Source organism: Bolinopsis microptera, chromosome 11 (genome assembly GCF_026151205.1).
Source record: "Bolinopsis microptera isolate Bmic1 chromosome 11, MBARI_Bmic_1.0, whole genome shotgun sequence".
NCBI classification, from domain to species: domain Eukaryota; kingdom Metazoa; phylum Ctenophora; class Tentaculata; order Lobata; family Bolinopsidae; genus Bolinopsis; species Bolinopsis microptera.
In genome coordinates, this window is record NC_087082.1 from 20,256,338 (window position 1) to 20,278,366 (window position 22,029).

The 22,029-nt window shown below is 38.7% G+C and overlaps 2 protein-coding genes and 1 long non-coding RNA gene across 3 annotated transcripts in view; 1 reads left to right on the forward strand and 2 right to left on the reverse strand.

The window, feature by feature from the left end:
• The window catches only part of LOC134823563 (uncharacterized), a 43,954-nt gene extending 24,119 nt beyond the window's left edge, over positions 1–19,835 (reverse strand). The window contains exons 1-2 of the long non-coding RNA XR_010161315.1: positions 19,699–19,835; positions 19,480–19,587 (exon numbers count right to left, since the gene is read on the reverse strand). This is a non-coding gene — a long non-coding RNA (uncharacterized LOC134823563). The remainder of the gene's footprint in view (positions 1–19,479; positions 19,588–19,698) is intronic.
• Positions 1–22,029, reverse strand: part of LOC134822809 (chitooligosaccharidolytic beta-N-acetylglucosaminidase-like) — a gene marked incomplete in the record, with an annotated part of 941,725 nt that overhangs the window by 604,531 nt on the left and 315,165 nt on the right.
• Positions 1–22,029, forward strand: part of LOC134823560 (RIB43A-like with coiled-coils protein 2) — a 56,687-nt gene that overhangs the window by 25,473 nt on the left and 9,185 nt on the right. The window lies entirely within an intron of this gene.

A 22,029-nucleotide genomic window follows, 5' to 3' on the forward strand; every position in this document is an offset into this window, starting at 1 on the left:
TTTTAACTGGATATTCAAGTCTGAGATTCAATTAACAACCAGACGAGTACAATGTTAATATTTGATCAAACTTACATTTTCAGAGACTGAGATTTTGTTGTATACTCACTACAAACAAATGGATTCTAATTTCGAGATAACTTGCAACGTCATCGGAACAGAAACCCCATCTTCAGTAAAGTGGTCTCATAAAGCTTCCGGTCAGTCAGAATCACAGGACATCAGCGAGGAAACAGACAACAACTTTGAGCTCCAACTAGAAGGAAAGGAAGCGATCTTAAAGAAGTTACATCCGGATCTGAACGATGCTGGAGAGTTCACCTGTCAGTTTCAGATGGACAGTGATCCTGATGAAGTTCCCTCTGCTGAGATAGTTGTACCAGGCCCGAGTAAGTAATGAATTCCAAAATAGGAACACTAACTTTTCAAGTGATTTAAGCGTTATATAAATTATATGCGATCGTCTGAAATTATTGCTATCAAAAGACAATAATATATAGTACCAGATAGAGTAACTTATATCAGGTACTATATAGGTTAAGCTGATATAATAGCGCAGTAATAATCAGGTGATTGTAACGAAGTAGATAAAGACTGGACGGACATCAATGAAACAGTCCCTACACTACCAGTATTACATGATACTAAAGTGAATATTCTCTGCCCACGGAAGTATATAAACTTTGGGGTGAAGCATGTGTACTGCAGGGACGGAGATCTCATGATATTTGGAGGAGAAGTTCCGAATTGTAGGAAAATAGGTTAGTTAGGGAGGATTTTAGATCTTTAAGTAGCTGTAAAGTTAAAGTAATGGTGCTAGGTTTGTTAGAACTAGTAAAACATTCTCATTAAACTATATAAAAAAATAAGTATAAAGAATAAGGAAAAGGAACGGGAATGAAGCCAATACCAGAAGTGAAACCCCACCAAAGAATAATTGATCCTTAGGTAGACCTGGTGAAATAAAGTAACTGAACTGTAAGTTTAAGAAAAGACGGAAGGAATAAAGGAGAGAGGAAATAATGTTATGTGAACATCATCAGCAGATGACTTGGCACACCGGTTTCGGGGGTTTAATACCTGTACCGGTTTAATGTGCCAAGACCCCCTAGCAATCACTCGTCAGTGATCACCTGTTCACGTTAAATGTGATGTCAAGGATGTCGCTGACATCAAGTATACTGTATTTGTACAGAATACTAGGTCGGTCTTTCAGAAGCTTTCTGAATTTACTCTTCAGGAGTCTGTCATTATAACATCTTGAAAGAAGTGTCCTATAAAGGGTGTTGGTAGAACACAGAAAAGAATCAAGGTCAGAGATAATGGAAGAGTAACGAAGGACCTGACCGTAAAAAACATTATAACCAACAGAAGAGGAAATATTACTGTTAGGAAAGGTGTACATGACCACAGGAAAGTTGAAGTCATCAAGTTTGTTGTAAAGCTTGGTGGCGACGTGTCCGGAGTTATTCATCGAGATGTTGATGTCGAGATAGTTTACGGACTTATTGTCGTCACCACTCCTCTCCATAAGCAGGTCAGGTGGATAAATGGACCTGATTAGGTTAGAGAAATGCAAATAGTTCATGGTGTTGAGGTCGTCGACATATCTGCAGTTTCTTGAGAGGAGCTTAGCGAGACCGAACTTCTTTTCTTTGATTAGGCGTGTCATGTAGTTGAATTCACACTTCCCTAGCGAAAGATCAGCGAACTGGCTACTAGAATTCCCTCCCATGGGAATGCCTTTCGTTTGTCTTAAAATCTGATCCCCAAAACAAACAAAAGTGTTAAACAGAATAAATGTAATAGCTGTTTTGAGTTTATCAGCAGAAAAACATAAGTATCCGTTATATTCCTTTTTAGAGAAAAAATTGTTGTTCTTATACAGAGAAACACAAATAAATTTATTCGTATTACTAAAGAGGAGATCTATTAGCTCGAAAAGCAGTGACTGTACAACCTGAAGGTCTAGATTGGTATACAGAGTGGTAAAGTCGTATACCTGCATATTAAAAATCTCTAGTCTAGGCAGCCTTTCCAGGAACTGTTTAGAGCTGTTAATGCTCCAGTCGCAGTTAATTCCAGTATTGTTGTAGATAGAGTTGCAGTATTTGGAAAAGTATTCTTTTAAAACTTTTAAAGCTTTGTTGACTACAACTGATATCTGCTTAGTGGTACATTTACTGGCCCCAGCTATAAATCTAGACTTATAAGGATTCTTGTGAAGTTTAGGAATCCAAAAGATTCTCGGTAGACAAAGGTTGTCCTCGGAAACACGAATATTAAAGTTATCTTTAATGAAGTTCACATGTTCCTGAATAATATCATCCTCTACAGAGTTAACCGGATGATAAGTAGAATTGCCACGACACTCTAGAGAAGTGAGATCGTAGCCAAGTTCGTTGAGAAGGGTTAAAAGATAAAACTTCTTGCAGACAAAAACATAATTATTTGAAGCTTTATCTACGGAGCAAATAATAAAAGAAGAAGAAAGACTGTCGAGATAAGATTTAACATCATCCCTTTGTAGAATGGAATTGTAGGGAGTGAAGTTATTAGGGGAGGAGGAGAGGAAGTTAAGGCGATTGGTGAAGATCCGGGAGACCTCATCTTTCCAATCCTGGAATTCCAAACATGAAAGTCCATGCTTCCTAGCCATACGGGTGGCGAAGTTGGCTGAACACTCGTTGAGGCTCTCCAAGATTTGCTCAGGAGGAACAGACACAGGTTCCCTAAATTTGGTACCGTAACTCATGATGCCTCTTAAATCCTCGTGCTCAATGAAAGCAAGGTCACCGGTGATGATGTGGCCTCGAGGCTGATAGCAATAAGGGTTACTGGAACAGGGGCAATCACCTTCCAGGATGGAGGAAATAGTAGTATTATCAAGTGATTTAAGGAATCTATTATAATTAAAAAGCTTACGCCCGACAGGAATATCGTACTTATAGTAAACTTTTAAGGGAAGGAAAGGCGTAAGGTTTGGAGGGAGAAGAGTCAAGATCCTAGAGTCACGAATGACTGATTCTATTCGGAGTTTATCAAATATTTTAGAACAATAGTGAAAAGTGATAAACTCGCTATTAACAGAGGTGATATTAGGAGAAGAAGTGCTGTCTTGGCCAGCAAAAGATTGTATAACAAGGAAAATGGCTCCAGATTTGCAGAGGGAATGAGAGCTAAGTTGCTTGAGCTCGCCTTTTTGAAGGCTACTTATATCTTTATAAAAGCTGTATTTGCTTTCAGACATTTTTCTTTTTAAACTTTCATATTTATTGTCAATCTCTCTTAAAGTGAGAGTCCTTTTGTATATTCTATCTTCATGGCTTTTGTTTTTCTTTTTTCTGCCATGTCCTCTTTTATATCTTTTTATTTTATTTTTAAAATAAATATCGTTAAAGTTGCTTTTAGAAATATTACCAGAACCTTTTATGTTGTCATTGAGACCTAGAGGGTGAGCAGTGCTCAGGAGATTAATCCAAAGAAGTTCCCTGTCAGCTAAGGCCAGACGAGGGTCTTCAGTAGAGGAAGGGTCAATAAAATCAATAATTTGAATGGAGGCGTCATGAAAATTATGACCGGGAGTATTAAAGTGGTCATGGACAAAGGAGGATTTGCCGGCTTTAACCGAAGCACGGTGTCCATTCATGCGTTCATTAAGGCGCTGTTCTGTGAGCCCAACATATTGAATACCACAAGAACAAGTGAGGAGGTAGATAATAGAAGAAGATTTACAAGAAAAGGATTCAGAGTGAGTTAACATGAAAGAATTATTAGTAACGTAACTGGTGAAAATATTACTTGACCTGAATGGTTTACAGGTGATACATCTTGACTTATTACACGGTGTTATATCAGGGGAAATAATACTGTTGGGATGAATCCAAGTGTTGGATGTGATGTTATATATTTTATTTCCTTTCTTAAGTCAAGAATTTACAGGACAAACTTAACAGCCGACTCCAACTGAAAAAGCCCTGGGAACCATCACCAACCAGATGCCTTGGGGCTGCCAAGGTTAAGCGGGCGTTAGGTGACATGAACTAATGTTCTCCCACTGTCACAGTGCAGCCAAGCAGAGTGCTGTTGTTCCAAGAACACTCTTTATAACCGGATCACACACTGCCGCTGCTTCTCGTACCGTAGCTAGGGCGGGCAGCTCACGCCCCTGTTTGGTCTAAGGAACAGAAAACATGAAGGGAAACACTCCTGAAGAACTGTGCAAAAGGGGGTAATAATATCATAAAAAGGGCCAACTAGCAAAAACTAAGGACGTAAATCATATAATAACAAGCTATCACTTGGCGCATCCGGCAGGGCGGAGGAACCGCCACACACTTTCAACAGTGATACAAATTGCAATCTCATTAAACTATATAAAAAAATAAGTATAAAGAATAAGGAAAAGGAACGGGAATGAAGCCAATACCAGAAGTGAAACCCCACCAAAGAATAATTGATCCTTAGGTAGACCTGGTGAAATAAAGTAACTGAACTGTAAGTTTAAGAAAAGACGGAAGGAATAAAGGAGAGAGGAAATAATGTTATGTGAACATCATCAGCAGATGACTTGGCACACCGGTTTCGGGGGTTTAATACCTGTACCGGTTTAATGTGCCAAGACCCCCTAGCAATCACTCGTCAGTGATCACCTGTTCACGTTAAATGTGATGTCAAGGATGTCGCTGACATCAAGTATACTGTATTTGTACAGAATACTAGGTCGGTCTTTCAGAAGCTTTCTGAATTTACTCTTCAGGAGTCTGTCATTATAACATCTTGAAAGAAGTGTCCTATAAAGGGTGTTGGTAGAACACAGAAAAGAATCAAGGTCAGAGATAATGGAAGAGTAACGAAGGACCTGACCGTAAAAAACATTATAACCAACAGAAGAGGAAATATTACTGTTAGGAAAGGTGTACATGACCACAGGAAAGTTGAAGTCATCAAGTTTGTTGTAAAGCTTGGTGGCGACGTGTCCGGAGTTATTCATCGAGATGTTGATGTCGAGATAGTTTACGGACTTATTACGGACTTTACGGACTTATTGTCGTCACCATCTAGGACTGATGTGTTTTTCTACTTTATAGCAGAATCACCAGAAATTCCTTATATTATTCGATGAGAAATATAACCGGAAAAACATAAGAAACTCTCAAGTATTGACACACAGGATTTACTCCCTCTCCCTCTCCCTCTCCCTCTCCCTCTCCCTCTCCCTCTCCCTCTCCCTCTCCCTCTCCCTCTCCCTCTCCCTCTCCCTCTCCCTCTCCCTCTCCCTCTCCCTCTCCCTCTCCCTCTCCCTCTCCCTCTCCCTCTCCCTCTCCCTCTCCCTCTCCCTCTCCCTCTCCCTCTCCCTCTCCCTCTCCCTCTCCCTCTCCCTCTCCCTCTCCCTCTCCCTCTCCCTCTCCCTCTCCCTCTCCCTCTCCCTCTCCCTCTCCCTCTCCCTCTCCCTCTCCCTCTCCCTCTCCCTCTCCCTCTCCCTCTCCCTCTCCCTCTCCCTCTCCCTCTCCCTCTCCCTCTCAAGTATTGATACACAGGGCTTACTTGAGTATGTATATCTGCAAGTGGAGCTATGCTGTTTCATAACATCAATGTAATGTAAGTAGAATAATGTATTTTTTTACATTCTATTACCCTATTTCTATACGACATGTTGTAATAAATGAGTTATGGACTCGAGTTTATCATTTTACTTAGTCATTTAGAAGGTTTAGTTAATAGTATGGTAGTATGATCTATTCAATATTCAGAGTTCTGATGGCAACACAGTAAGAACTACCCAGTCCACACTACCCAGTACACACTAGTACACAGTTAGAATTTCCTAACTACCCAGGTTTGAAGAGTTTTAAAGGAAATAAAATAACAAAAACGTAAATTATTATACTTAATCCGGAATTATATTTGTTCAAAATTTCTCCCGTGTTTGAAATAATTCTAGTGAAATAGCATAATTATAATTGTGACTTTTAATAATAATTTAACACAAATTATTTCAGGAGTAGTATCTTATCTCTGAAGTAGTGTAACTAGTAGTGTAACTATGGTAACTAGTAGTTTAATTGCACTTCAGCACACGCTAAACCACTATCTCGGAACAGTGCCACTAACTGTCAAGAGACAATTCGTATCATGGAGGACAGTTCGGCAGAGGGCACTACCATGATGGACACTAAGGTGGAAATTTCGGAAACAAATGGCCGAAACACATTAACAATAACATTACTATTTTCATAGATTATATCGAATTTCTTTCTAGATTTAGAGGCAATATTTCGTTACATTGTAATTAATATCGAAGTTGTTTTTCTTCTTAATGGAAATCTTCCTTCTCTAATCGACTAGAGACTAGACAGAACCAGACACCGCATTAATATTCACACTATACATATATAATATACACTACAAACGTTCAATACCCTCACATTTGCTCCACATGAAATATACGCTCTTACAAATTGAAAGTGTGAATGAAAGTTCAATATCATTTAAATTATCTTACTGTTTAATCACTATTACAACGGATAATGACAAACTCAAAGACGAGTGTAAAATTATCGTGAAAATCTGAAACAATATTACCTTCTCAGAGACGATACTCCGCTATTAAATTGAATATTTTCCGTTTTTGGACTGCTGATGTGTTTAAATAAAGGGCTAGCCATTGTAAACTGAGCTTAAAACGAACTGCCAGATCTAGAACTTGGTATTCACTATTTATTCAAGTATACTAAAACAAGACACAGCGATCTAATTACACATATTATAGTAGCACATAGCACGACTCATGTGGACAGTGAAGACACGTACAGAGTCTCAAAATGAACATTTGTTAAATCTGTACCAGTATTAACTTACTCAGTATAGTAATAGTATTAACTTACTCAGAGTTTGTTAGGTATTTGACAAGTGATGTGATTAGAAGGGGACGCGGCCCCCCTGCCCCCCTCCCCTGGCTACGTGCCTGACGCTAGGGATACCGGCTTCTTGTCGTGATTTTTATGTCTTTACTGTTAGATGAACACTTTGAATGCCGTCGACTTAATTTGTTGTTGCCATGTTGATAAGTCACTCAAATAATAAAGAGCTTTGCCACTTACATAACCCATACTCAACTTACTTCATTTGATTAATAAGATCAGTTTTGAATATTGATTATCACTTATCAGTTAATTCGAGAAATATATATACCTCTGTTGTCTGCTACCTGACAATAGTGTTAATTATAGAGCTCCTATTTTTTCGTTTCAATGAAAAGTCCATTTGAACCTCTAGTCACTTCCTGCTGGCGACACAGCACCTCCTGATAACTACACTAGATATTACAATTAACAAGGCAAGGAACAGGCAGGGTTAGGTAGGTAAAACATAAACTGGCGCCATTGTAACGACAAAGTCAAATTTCAAACTAGAAACCTTATCTTCAAGGCCTTGGAAATGTATTTTAGCGGCTACAAAATTCATCACCTAAACTGGCTAAACAGTGTGTTTCTAGTGAGTTTCAGTCTGAGTACATCATACGGTTTAAAATATGTTTTATCATTATTCTAGACCGATAAACCCATTTTATTAGTATTATTTAAACGAGTTGCACAGATAATAAGGTTTAAACCCATTTTATTAGTATTATTTAAACGAGTTGCACAGATAATAAGGTTTAAACTCACTATGGTAACTAGTAGTGTTACTATGGTAACACAGATAATAGAATTAGTATGCTAGTGCGACTGTGTCCCTGAAGTTATGTGTAAGTTATCTGAATAAAAGGTTAAAGGTGAGCCAGCAGTGAATTTTAACAAGCTTACGTTAAACATACTAACAAATACTCATGTACGTATTTCCTAGGTTTCTGTAATCTGTAGGGGTGTTTTTGTAGTTTAAACAGATTGAACACGGAACAAGTGTGCTATATTAGCTGTAGCAGGTAACTATGGTAACTGCATATTTTATATTTTTCTATATTAGCCGCAGCTCCTTAATGTTATTTATAACTTTAGTTTGTGATCAGCTGTTTTAGTCATGCACAGTTAAACATTGTAGTTTTTGTTTGAATCTTAGTTTAAACTTTTCAGATAACCATGGCCATGTTGATACTGTCCGGCTTGGCAAGCAAAAGAGAGGGAAGCGCGCAGCACGTGCAAAGTAACCATGGTAACCAGCTCAGCGCACAGCAGGTGGGTATGACATCATCAGACCCAGAACACTTCACTGCAGATGTAGATAAATACACCAGACTAGGGTACGAGAAGATAGAGCGACTAAAGGAGCTGGACCTGTTCGTAATAGATAACTCCATCAGAGAAACTACAGTGGGAGCTATCAGAGGGCACACCCTGGACAATAAGCATCTCATATACCAGGAGGTCAAGAGGTGCGGGTTCAAGTATTTTATAGTGGGGGCCTTTAATAATCAGACAAGAGTGGAGGATCTCTTTCTAGCGGATCTCATTGACAAGGGAGAGGATCTAAGAAATGCGGTGTCTTTCTCTGAGACCTGGGAGAGTATTGTAGATGGTGTACCGCAATGTGAGCCCGTCCCTGTTGGCCTGCTGAAATGCAAGCGTTTTAAGATCAATCACGTTCTATTTGAGATAGATCTTGTCAACTACAAGGTAGATTATGAGAAGTTTACAATGGATCAAGTCTGTACACTTGTCAAACGCAGAATAGACTGGGTCAGAGAAAACTTGTCAAGCGACTCCTTGATTTTCTTTAATCTGAGAGACTTCTCAGACACCATGACCCTTCAGCCTCAGAGGATGTGGAAGATCGTAAACTTTCTCTCAACACTACCTCAAAAAGATAAAATAGCTGGACTAGCATACGAAGATGTGGGAAAGTACGAGAAAGATCTGTTGGGAGGGTGGACGAGAGCGGTGCGGAACGAGATGTTACGAGGAGGATGGGAGGATGGGGAGTTGCTTTTCCATCAACACGAGCAGTGGGGCACGATGCACAGTGACGTGTTGGAGGTGCTGGCTATGGGCAGCACTGGAGTGTGGGCTGGAGTGTGTTCGGAGGGTGCGGCTATGGGACATGCTGACTCAACCACAACCATTCTCAACCTCATAAAGTTGGGTAATACTAAGGTACAGGAGAAGTATAATTGTAAGTATCTCCGACAAGCTGCTATAAATGTTACTCAGGTCGTGACTGGTTCACCACCCAAACCAACTACTGCTATCTACGGAGAAAGAGCCTTGGATATGGTGTTTGGGTTTGTTCTTGATGCCATCTCCGACAAAAACCCAATAGACATGAACAGATTTGACTTGGCAGAGTTTCTGGGATTAGAACACGAAATGCGTATATCAAACATGGCTAATACAGAAATGTTTCTGTTAAAGCTAAAAGATGATTTCGGGGATCATCCGCAGTTTAACATGGAAATGGCAGAGGCGATGAAAGAGATGATGCTAGAAAACACACGCCAAGGCCGGAAGGAAGACTACAACAGCAAAGCAGGACTCGCTATTCTATTCGATAACTGTGGGGGACACATGACACCACAAATGGCGGAATCAGTGATCGAAGCAACCAAAAACGAACCATACATCGATAACCTTATCTCGGAGATAAAGGAGAACTGGGACGTGCTGGACATTGCAGACGGAGATAAGGACGACCAGCTGTCCTACCAACTATTCCATGAGAAGTACCTGGGTCGCTACATAGGCTGCTACACATGCGAGGACAGTCAGAGAGCACTGTCTGATCTTGATATGGACAATGACGGCATGATCGACTGGTTTGAGTTTAAGACTTATCTGGTTTGGGCGGGAAGAGAGTACCCTACGGTGGGAAATAGTGAGGAGCTGATGAACAAAGCTTTTAGAAACGGGCTCATGCCCTGTATGGTGCAGAACATTGTCAAAATGAAAGCAGAGTTGTAAGACAATTATTACAACAACCGTTGTAACGTTAGAATGAAGATGACTTATGAATTAGAAGTATGATAGCCCAAATAACTTCACAGGAAGTTCAAAAACCTCCTTGTGCACCAGACCATTTCACACTATTTTCGTAATCGGGAATTTTTAAATTACGGTTTTGCTTCAATATAGAGCTTTAATTTTGCACAGAATCTGTGTGTTTTTCTACATCCGTATAAAATTTCAATTTCGTAGCTCGGAAAGCTGTTAATGTCAGGGAACAGCGGATTGTTTTGGTACTTGCACTTCTGGCGCTGTTTTTCTGGCGCTGTTTTCCCCCAGCCGACTGGAAAGTTGATTTATTGGCCAGTTGCCACACAAGTCACAAAAAATATGAATTGAAAATAATGTAAGATACAAATCAGTAAAGTTATTGTCTTGTTTTGCAGAATAGTGCTAACTAGCATGTAGCTGTAATTATAGCTGAAGGAGACTAAACACTACATCTCATAACGGCCAGGTAGCGCAGTTGGTTAGAACGCCTGTCTTACAATCGTTAGGTTGCGAGTTCGAAACCCACTGACTGCCTGGTCGTGGGGTGAGCGTCGTCGACGTTCAGCTAAGGATCATGAGTGGTCTATGCAGCCCCCCGGTCTACTCAGCCGAATACTCGAGAAATCGGGTGTGAGGGTTAAATGAGGAGCTGCACATTGCAGCAAAGTCTCGGACGAAGAAAGTATGGTACACACTACCTTAACCGTCACTGGCCAAAAAGATCCTTCGGCTTCCTGTAATTGGCTGGTTGCACTTGTGTAACATTGTGGCTGTTGGAATACACCGAAGTAAAATAAGTGTCTAGATAAAAAAAAAATATGATATTATGATTACTGTGTGCGAAGTGCTGACATTCAGACCCTGAGGGCTTTATCCACTGCGAGTGTAACCACTCCTATTACTAAGGGGGACGTGTAACGTAGGTACCAAATGATGGCATTACGTAATACATAACAAGAATAATCATGATGCAATCCTTTGTGTTCGTCATACCTCGTTATGTTTACTAGTTGTCGTTTAAATGTACATCATACAGTACACTATGAGAGAATACAACTTTTAGGTGTTGGTAACAAGGAACTTGTATAATGAAATAATGAGAGTATATCATGTAAATCATGTACCATCCTGGTTACCCGGAACATGAAGGAAACGTAGCATTTGCTTTACATAAACATGACATCAATTGTTCTCACATGGTTATGTTTCCTTCAGCTACAGTATATTCATGTTGCAGGGTGTAAATGGGCCTGCTTCCGTCAAACATAAAACATGCTGCGAAATTGTAATAAATTAAAATGGTCTGAACAATGAAGTGTTGAACATCCCCTTTTTTACACCCGTACAAGGCGGATCCATCATTCTTCCTTCTTTGAGCCTGCTCTTGTTCGATTTAATCACGTGCGTGTTCGTACGCCATTTTAATGAGCTAGTTCAGTCGCTGTTGCGGGCGGTATGTGACTATTGGCCTAACGCGCGCACGTGTTACTCAAATGCGCGTCAATACAACAATGCATACCCTCCAAATATACCTCCGCGCGTGCGCTCAGGTAGATTATTTACAGAAACTCTGTGAAGATATGCAGAATATGCACATATCATCTTGACTGTCGTATTGTTTTGGTCAAAATATAAAAACTACACAAAACTTTGTAAGGCTTCCTTTTATAACTCAGAAAATAATATCACATACTTGGTAACTACGCCAAAGTTATTCTACTCGACTGTTGACAACAAAATCATTTAACAATTTTATGCATTATCGTTCTGTCCTAGTACAGCGTCAATAAACAATGACCAGGAGTCTTGATACTATAAATAGATTTAAGTGATTAAGGTTTCGTTGGGTGAGTACCAAGCTGGCACAAATCCAACTACGTAGATCCTTTATCACGAGTTTACTGTAACACAATACTGTGCTCGTGTTTACTCATTACTTTAGTGATTGTTTAATACCCGCAACATATTGCTGTCAGACTAAAAGGATATTAATGATTCATTAGGGAGAGTGACTAGTGGCCTAACGTTGCCTGTTGGCTAGAAGCTCACTTAAGGGGGGGGGGGGAGGGGGGGGGGGGTTCACCCTGATTTTTTTGTGAAACTTGTTTTCGAGATAGCAGTTGACCAACAAACTAAGACCGGTGACCGAACTTTTGAGGGGGTCCCGGACCCCAACCGCCAAACGGTGCCCGCGGGGCAGCCACGCCCATATTTTGTCCAAATTAGGCCCAATTTAGCCAAATACCCTGAACATGCCTAAAACACATATTTTAGGTGCTCTACTTGTAGCTAGTGGTCCCCTGAACCCGTATATGAATTTTCATCAAGATTGGACAAAAATTGGCTGAGTTATGAGCCAAAAACCATATGACCATATTTGGGCATACGCACCAATTTTGATCGATTTTGGCCCATAAATTGATCAAATATCAATATTTTTGAATGAAACCAACTTTATATGGAAGGTAAGCCTATACTTCACATTCTCTATGAATATCAGCTCAATATCTACCTAACTGTGGATTTTGTGTTCAAATAATCGCAAAAAATGAACAAAATTGCCCATATCTCAGTTCGCGATATTTGCAAAACTGACTTCACTCAAAACAATAGTTCACTCAATAGGGTTTCAATATTTTTACATGAAATTTTCAGAATCAACGTAGAATCGCATTTTGACCTTAAGTTTTGGGACAGAATTTTGAGTTAGGCCTTTAAAAAAATTTGGCGGCCAAATTCCAAAATTTGCCGGGCATTTTTCAGAATTTGGCCGCCAAATTTTTTTAAAGGCCTAACTCAAAATTCTGTCCCAAAACTTAAGGTTGAAATGCGATTCTACGTTGATTCTGAAAATTTCATGTAAAAATATTGAAACCCTATTGAGTTCTATTGTTTTGAGCGAAGTCAGTTTTGCAAATATCGCGAACTGAGATATGGGCAATTTTGTTCATTTTTTGCGAATATTTTAACACAAAATCCACAGTTAGGTAGATATTGAGCTGATATTCATAGAGAATGTGAAGTATAGGCTTACCTTCCATATAAAGTTGGTTTCATTCAAAAATATTGATATTTGATCAATTTATGGGCCAAAATCGATCAAAATTGGTGCGTATGCCCAAATATGGTCATCTCGTACCCAAGATCTTTACGGTAACCTTAACGAGCAGGATGTGAACTTGATTAGACTTTCATGCTCAACCATCAGAGAAATGTACAGTCTGAACCTCAAGCACAAAGACAGCCTTCGTGATGAAGATGGAAAGTAGTCCTTCAGCTCTTTTTTGCTTTTCTCGTTCTTCCTTTCCTTCTCCTCTTGCTTTGGATCTGTGACGGATGCTATGAGCGACTCTTGGGACTTTCCGTCCCTACATGGGCTTCCGGCCGTGCGTCCATTTAGGAACTGTGGGGCCTTCAGAGTGATAGGGTTACAATGGTTGTCAGTACAGCAATGGATCGCTCCATTGGCCCGACCTCCGAGACGGGGTATCCGAGAGGACCCTGGTCGTGACCAGCTCTGCACCAAAAGGTGTATTCTGGCGCCTGAAATCTTGGACCGTAGTCTGCGTACGGGGTAGACTGCCACGGACGATTATGTTACATGGGCCGCTCACTGCATTCTGATTTTAGCCAGACCTCAGCAGGTGGTTTGTCTCCACTCTTGTTTCTTTTTTCTTGTCCCCCTGCATCCTGTCCTTCCCCTTTGCTTCCCCCTCTTTCAGTCTTCATTTTCAGCATCAGCCTCATCAGTTTTAGTATTCAGAGCCACTTGCTCCTACAACCGTACCTTACTGGCTCACTGCATTTGGCCCAAACGGCATTTTAATTTTCCGTTTTTTAACTTGCTTACTGTACATTTCACTTTTTTGCCCTAGCGACTAGCGCGCGTTCGTGTTCCCGAGCCTGTCCCCTTATTCTCTCAGAACACCTCGGGTACACTTGTTCGTTCAAGTACCTAGTGGTAGACACTTTGACAGTCATCACACTGTTATGGATTTGGCACAGTTGACATGAAAACTTTTTCTTATCAGTCATTATCATGTCACCCATCACAACATTTTGAACTTCGATAGTACCTCACATGAATTTATCGACAGTTAACTCTCTTTCACTACGACATACTTAACTTTGTCACACAGTATCACATTTTCATTAGACACCTACATTTTGAGAATCATTTAATTTTCGAATGGAATTTTACCGAATTAAAACCGAGTGTGTGTGTTTGAGCGATTTGTACAACATTTCTGTAATGTTTCAAATTATATTCAAATGTTCTAAAAATGTTCTATGGTTTTTGGCTCATAACTCAGCTAATTTTTGTCCAATCTTGATGAAAATTCATATACGGGTTCAGGGGACCACTAGCTACAAGTAGAGCACCTAAAATCTGTGTTTTAGACATGTTCAGGGTATTTGGCTTAATTGGGCCTAATTTGGACAAAATATGGGCGTGGCTGCCCCGCAGGCACCGTTTGGCGGTTGGGGTCCGGGACCCCCTCAAAAGTTCGGTCACCGGTCTTAGTTTGTTGGTCAACTGCTATCTCGAAAACAAGTTTCACACAAAAATCAGGGTGAACCCCCCCCTCCCCCCCCCCCCCCCTTAAAGATATTACGTTATTTGTAAATAAAACTGTAGTGATCCCTTTTACAGGCATGATCTTGTTATAAAAACATTTGCGGTTGTGTTAAACTGTTTTGCGACAGTGGCCTTGAGTCATACGAGCAACATTGCTGTGGAAACAGGAAATATAAAACAAGGAATTAGAGATAGCAGTAATGGGATTTGATAAGATCAAAGGAAAAAGGCCATGTTGCAGATCACGTCGTGACACACCTTTACTCTAGTAGTTAGTGCATATTTGAGTAAGCTACTAAAGTACTTGCAACTATATCTTAGTAGTTAGTATACAGATTACACACCTTCTGTAAATACGTTAGAATTTGAGAAAGCCTTGTAAACATCATAAGGGAGAAAGTACTTAGATGTGCAGTGAAATCAATTATTTAGTTAATTGAAGGGGATGAACATTAAATTTAAGAAAAATGTATTACAATTTTATGACTGATTATAATAAAATATAATAAAATAGCAATATTTGAACCTTGATACTCCTCTAAAAGGTTACTGCCCCAGCTAACATTATAATAACACGTGCAGCAACCTTTGCCCGAACTCCAGACACCTCAGAACAACATTTACTTTTTCACAGACAACGGAAACTTCAAATATCCGCTCATTTTATTTAGAGCTGTCTGCTGATGTGTACAACACACTACACGAATCACGTACCGTACAGACTACTGGCGTGAGACGAATCACGAACTGCATTTAACATTGCAACATAACGCTATGATATTAGCTGAGTGAATCACGTACTGCATTTAACATTGCAACATAACGCTATGATATTAGCTAACTGAATCACGTACTGCATTTAACATTGCAACATAACGCTATGATATTAGCGGAGACGAATCACGTACTGCATTTAACATTGCAACATAACGCTATGATATTAGCGGAGACGAATCACGTACTGCATTTAACATTGCAACATAACGCTATGATATTAGCTGAGTGAATCACGTACTGCATTTAACATTGCAACATAACGCTATGATATTAGCTGAGTGAATCACGAACTGCATTTAACATTGCAACATAACGCTATGATATTAGCTGAGTGAATCACGTACTGCATTTAACATTGCAACATAACGCTATGATATTAGCTGACTGAATCACGTACTGCATTTAACATTGCAACATAACGCTATGATATTAGCGGAGACGAATCACGTACTGCATTTAACATTGCAACATAACGCTATGATATTAGCTAACTGAATCACGTACTGCATTTAACATTGCAACATAACGCTATGATATTAGCTGACTGAATCACGTACTGCATTTAACATTGCAACATAACGCTATGATATTAGCGGAGACGAATCACGTACTGCATTTAACATTGCAACATAACGCTATGATATTAGCTGAGTGAATCACGTACTGCATTTAACATTGCAACATAACGCTATGATATTAGCTGAGTGAATCACGAACTGCATTTAACATTGCAACATAACGCTATGATATTAGCTAACTGAATCACGAACTGCATTTAACATTGCAACATAACGCTATGATATTAGCTGACTGAATCACGTACTGCATTTAACATTGCAACATAACGCTATGATATTAGCGGAGACGAATCACGTACTGCATTTAACATTGCAACATAACGCTATGATATTAGCTGAGTGTACGACTTAAGTTACAACTGTTATTTACACGGAATGTATTTAAGTATGTGTGATATTTGTGCTGGTAAGCTCTACATACTCACATATTTGTACTTATAAAGCACGTGGAAAATGGAAATATGTTACTAAATATGCGGGTAATAACAAGTACTTAATGTTACTTCTGATAATATCAGTATGTGGTAAACTGAATGTGACAACTTATTGTGCAACAATTTGCAGAATAACTGTTAGTTGGTAATTACTTTGAAGACGGAATACTAACAGTAAACACTATAATACATGAACTAAATACCATTATTGCAGGTCCCAACTGTTACTGTATGAGTGCAGCTAATTTTAGCTGACTTTTAAGTTTTAACTATAGTGACATTTTACAAGTTACCGAGACAAGACACTAGTATATGTTACAAGGTGTCAGGTGATATCATTATAACCACAATACTGTAGTATTTATTAACCGCTCATTTACTTAAGACAGATGACAGGTAACATATTTAACATATTCAACATATTTAACATAGTTACATAATATTTAAATGTTTCGTTAAATTAACAACTACTATATACTACTAACTATACGTAACTAAATAGCTACGTGTCACCCCCGCTTACTTCTTTACTTACAGACACAAAATCTCACTTTAATTATATCCTTTCATTTATCACAGGTTTCAACTTTTAAAAGATAAGATAAACTCAGCTTGCATTGCAGTAGAGTATAGTAGTCACTACTCACACTAGTAGTCACTAGTAGTCACTAGACACATAACGATACATTGTAAGTTATCGAAATAAAGAACATTGTGTGTACTTGGATTAATATCTTTATCTTGCTGCTACTGTGCTGGGAACCGGTCACTGCGGCGGAAGTCACTGCGGCGGTGGACGGTACAGCGGAGGACGGTACAGCGGAGGACGGTACGGCGGTAGTTTCCAAAAAGGTTGGACGGTACGGCGGATCACATGACACCCACTTTACTTTGGACAGTACGGCGGTACTACTACTACTAGAAACTGTACCTAAGACAGAACTTACACATTCAACTTGTTTCTAAGTTTTGTTCTAGATTCGCATTATAAGTTTTATTTTTTATTTTCTCTTTATCATTTTGTATAATTCTTGTTAGTTTAGTTGTTCATTTTTTATCTAGAGCAGTCTGGGACAGCGAGCCAGTAACGGAGCAGTAGATTCTGTGGTTCTGAGTAATCGTAGTCGCAGCCAGATCGTGGACTTGGGAGAGGGTTTCTCGGACATCGCAGTCAGCTATGTCGGCACTGTGGTTGTGAGGCTGGGTGACTGACACCAGGGATCCGTTGAGGGTGTAGAGTCGTCCCTTGCATCTGTCGTTCTTCTTCACGCACCTCCAAGCCTGTCGTCCATCCAGAGTCGGCTTTTCATGTCTTTGGAGTAGAAGGTTCTGATCGTTGTAGCTGTTGTACTCAAGTTGTAGTGTTGCAGTACTGGAGATGGTAGTGCTAATGAGATACTCTCCTCAACTTTGATCCGCTTTATATACTGTTTGCCTCTATCATTATCTACGTTTCACTGAGCAACCTCTCTTCTTGGCTACGGTTGATCAGATTCCTGGATGCGATCCCTCGTGACGTGTTCTCATGCCCTTGTTATTACCCATTGCATCTCGGCGCAGTGATATGAGATCTCACCATAACCAGAAAGTGGAACAAGAACTGTTCTTAGCAATGACATTGTATATGTTAAACTTTATCCAATTTAATTTTAATTAAAATTAATTTCGAAGTAACGAAGATGAAAATATAACTTTTTAAAGCTAATCGATTTTGTTATATTAGCAGTGCTAGGTCTATCTTATAGGTACAGTTTTTAGTGCCGCCGTACTGTCCAAAGTAAAGTGGGTGTCATGTGATCCGCCGTACCGTCCAACCTTTTTGGAAAGTACCGCCGTACCGTCCTCCGCTGTACCGTCCTCCGCCGGACTGTACACCGCCGCAGTGACTTCCGCCGCAGTGTCCTATACCCACTGTGCTATACTAATATAATGTCTTTATGAAGGAGCAAGATATTTGCAGTGTTATTTATTTCAGTACACTTCAAATATCTTGCTCCTTCATACAGCTACCACATTCCAACAACACTAGTCTATTATCACTACAATAAACTACTGCACTACAACTGATCACATATCAGCGGATAATAGATATGAAGTGACATGATATGGGCTACTGATAAAGTACACTGTCACTATATTATCATATATTCAGTTTAAATGTTATCAAATATAATGTAATGATGAACTATAGTATTATGATGTAATGAAGTTAAGGTTTATACTATGAGCGGTATGACGTAGGTGATTTGTTGTTACTATTAGCGGTATGACGCAGGTGATTTGTTGTTACTATTAGTGGTATGACGCAGGTGATTTGTTGTTACTATTAGCGGTATGACGCAGGTGATTTGTTGTTACTATTAGCGGTATGACGCAGGTGATTTGTTGTTACGGCAACTCTCTGTATTGTAATGAGCCCATTCCTGCAGGAATCCAAATATCAGTTAGACTCACGACTCACACCTGCTGTAGGATCAGGTGATTTAGTTTAGGTAGGTACACTAGATTCTATAATGTATTTTTAACCTGGTTTCAGTCCAATAGTCTGAAGTTGAAACAGCACTGTGAGTAGCTCATATTAATTATATTACAATTCCTTCAATACACTGGTATTCCTGTATTGTTGAATATTGAGCTGCTAATCAATAAACATTGCTCAACCAGATGCGGTCATTGTTCGTTTAAATAATACTCAGTTTTATGAAATGACACAGTATCTGTTTTAAGAAGGTGAGCAGATGGGATAATTGTGTAAAATTTACTGATCTGAGTTACTTGTTTGAAGTTTAACATGGTTTGTAATTTAATACCCTCTTATTTTGCAGGCACTAAAAATACGAATTACGGGGCACTGTGTTTGGCACCTATCATCAGAGGTGAACATACCTCCAAAATACAGAGATAACTTTAATTATACGTTATTATAAGATTTCATATTCATTACATTGATATTATGTGAAGTTAATCATTATAACACTTATATAATGTGATCAGGTAATCTCTATTTTCTATAATCCAATAATTTGAACTTCCCCCGTAATTTACCTCTACATTGAGATGTATTGTCATTGGAACCGGCGTGGGGGTTAATAAACCTCAAGTTAGAGGACTGTGTAATAGACAAATAGAACACACAAAAACATGGTGTCAGTAATTAACAGCAATAAAACCTGTTAGTTTACCTCGGGAGAAAATTCAAGATCCAGAGGAAGCGGAGTTTCTTTTCTTCTTTGGTCTTTCTTTGGGAATGTGAACTTTAGCAAACTTTATCCGCAGGGCCATCAATTTACCTGGAAATATTATATTTAGTTATTATCAGTTTTTCTCTGGATCTCTTCTGGCCATGAAATTGTGCTATATTAGTTATCACTTTTTTAAGGCAGAACATTACTAAAACTTACCTTCAATTGTTTGTTTCTGCCTCGGACACACTTCCCTTATCATTAAGGGTAAGTTTCTGACCAGAAAAGGTTTGCGGAAATGTTCCGATTCTGTCAACGGGTTCCTTGGCACAGCTTTCCCTTGCAATATCGACATAAACACTGGGCAATTTAAAGGTTAGTAATACTTTACATATTTAAGTAATACAATACAATATATCCAATATGATATATTTTAAACATAAAGAAATCTCCCCGGTGACAGCTTAAAACATGCAAAAAAATAGCAGCGGGTTTCCAAAGAACATTGTACATAAAGGTTTCATTAAACATGGTAGTGTACCCCAAATATAAATATAATTCGGACACTAGTTGCATCAATAGTAAACAATTTTAAAATTAGTATCATTACAAAAATTTGTAACAAAAGTATAATTCACTATCAATACATGTATTAAGAGACTGGAGACTGCTACCTATTGCGAAGACTATTCCATAAATCAAATAATTGTTAATGATAATTGATGTGTCTATTCTTTATAAATGGCCATTGCAATATTGTTGAAAGACAAAATCGAGCAGTTCTTACACAATTTCTGATACTCCACTAGCTAAATTAAGATCAGTATTTCAGTATTATGTGATTGGAATTTCGTGTTTTTTACCCTAGATAAATTGTACATCTTGTAAAATATATTCGATTTTGAAGAGAAATCTAATTAGATGCCACACATGCCAAACACTACGAGGGAAACTATCATGATATAGCATCAGTGATATCTTTAAAGGAAAACAAATTTTTTTTTGGAAAACAAATTTAAATTTTGGTAATCATTAGTAACAATCAAAACATATCATATCATAAAAATAAAGCCGCGCGTTGGTTGACTGCCTCAGTAAGGTGAATAATATAAGCTCGAAGGTGCCCTGCGCATTTACAGAACCTCATGCGGCGATCACATGATCATGAGGACCTGTGAGCGCCAAATTTAATTTAAAGTTTCTAGAAATCATACATCACTACGAGTTACTCATGCTTTTTAAAATTTTTATAGGAGTGTAGATTGTCAGGTATTTCATTCATTCATATAGTCGGTTTAAAGCTGTATATTTAGAACTCACTATTGTTTAAACTATGAAAGCAGAACGTAGGTAATGGACAATTAAATCGACCTCGACATTGTACTGCATTGCATCAACAAAGAGATAATCTTAGCTACAAATAAACGAGATAGAACAGGCTACTCAAATCCCGATCACATCGACAATACATACCATTTCAACAACTAAGAACTTACTGAAATAATTATTTGAATTTTTGATAGAAATATTTTTAGATCATGAATACGATGTTGTGACATTGAAACGTTGAGTAATTCCTTTCCTGATAAAAGCATTTTTCCTTGTCGTATCAAACGGGATCAATACAAATTTACACAAGAATACATTGAAACAATAAGGCATACAAAAGAGTTCCAATTCGACCACCTTTACACACAGAAGGTAGCCCGGATAATCAGAAAAAAAATACACATAATATAACAATGACCCTATATAAAATCTACCCTTTAAGAATTAAAAAAGTTTCCTAAACAATCAAAAATATTCGACCAAACGTTGACATGGAATACAGTGTTAATCCAACAGTACCAGAACGAAAATTTGATAAATAGCGCTCGATTCGAACTGGAAGGATAGATTATGGATATGCGCGGCGTGATCTTATTTCTTCCACAGATAAAATATGATATAAAAGTTCTAAGTAGTTTCATTTATGCAATACACTTTCATCTTCCAATACACTTTCCATAGATGAACTGCAAAATTCGTAACCTTTAGACAGGGCCAGGGACAGCCCAAGAAATGAATAAAGCGCTCCCACTAAATTGATCGCCCAAAGTTTAACAAAATTCTGATTTTGTGAAAGATAGGTGTAAGTATGAAAGCAGTCTGATTTGGTGTATTTTGCATGCTGATTCCAAATCACCATCCCCCGGCCTCAAGCAATCATAATTTCCTAAAAATCCTATTTGCTATTGAAAAAAAAACAAAAAACAATGAGGGTTACACAGTTAAACCTTTTTTACACTGAAGACTTACCTGGGGACCTTATGTTAGGTAGGGGTAGAGTGAATTGAGGGTGAACTGGTTTGCAATATCTCAGGTTTGCAATATCTCAGGTTTGAAATATCTAACGGCCTGTATTATAATTATAGTAATTTATAGAATAGTTTTACTAAAAGACTGGTAGTCGGTCTAGACTGGTAGTCAGATTAGTTTTGAAGTCTTTATCGGTAGGGTTGCAATGTCCCACGGCGTGAAGCTGTAGTTAGTATTTTAAGCCGTTGTAAA